This window comes from Apis dorsata, unplaced genomic scaffold (genome assembly GCF_000469605.1).
Source record: "Apis dorsata unplaced genomic scaffold, Apis dorsata 1.3 scaffold_51, whole genome shotgun sequence".
NCBI lineage: Eukaryota > Metazoa > Arthropoda > Insecta > Hymenoptera > Apidae > Apis > Apis dorsata.
In genome coordinates, this window is record NW_006263352.1 from 82479 (window position 1) to 82778 (window position 300).

At 53.7% G+C, this 300-nt stretch overlaps 1 protein-coding gene across 1 annotated transcript in view; it reads left to right on the top strand.

The window, feature by feature from the left end:
* Positions 1-300, top strand: part of LOC102675433 (univin) — a 7070-nt gene that overhangs the window by 3332 nt on the left and 3438 nt on the right. The window lies entirely within an intron of this gene.

Sequence of the window (300 nt, forward strand, 5' to 3'; positions counted from 1 at the left end):
ACGCCGTCCCCGTCCGCAAAGTTGAGTGAGAATCGTGGTCCTTTGAGAACAACGCCGTCTCCTTTCCTTCGATCCTACGAAGAGGGGATCTATTTTCCTCGGTCGGTTAAACGTCGGTTTCCAACGTTGCGTTATCCCCCGCTGCGTGCCGCAAGTAGCTAGGCCCACGCGAGCTGGTTAATTTTACCGGAAACGTCTAGCGTGTCTGGACTTTCTCACCATGGAAATTATATACCAACATCGGCGACGGCGAGAGTAAAGTAGCGAGAGCGAGGAAGGAGGGTCGTGTTTCGAGTGGAG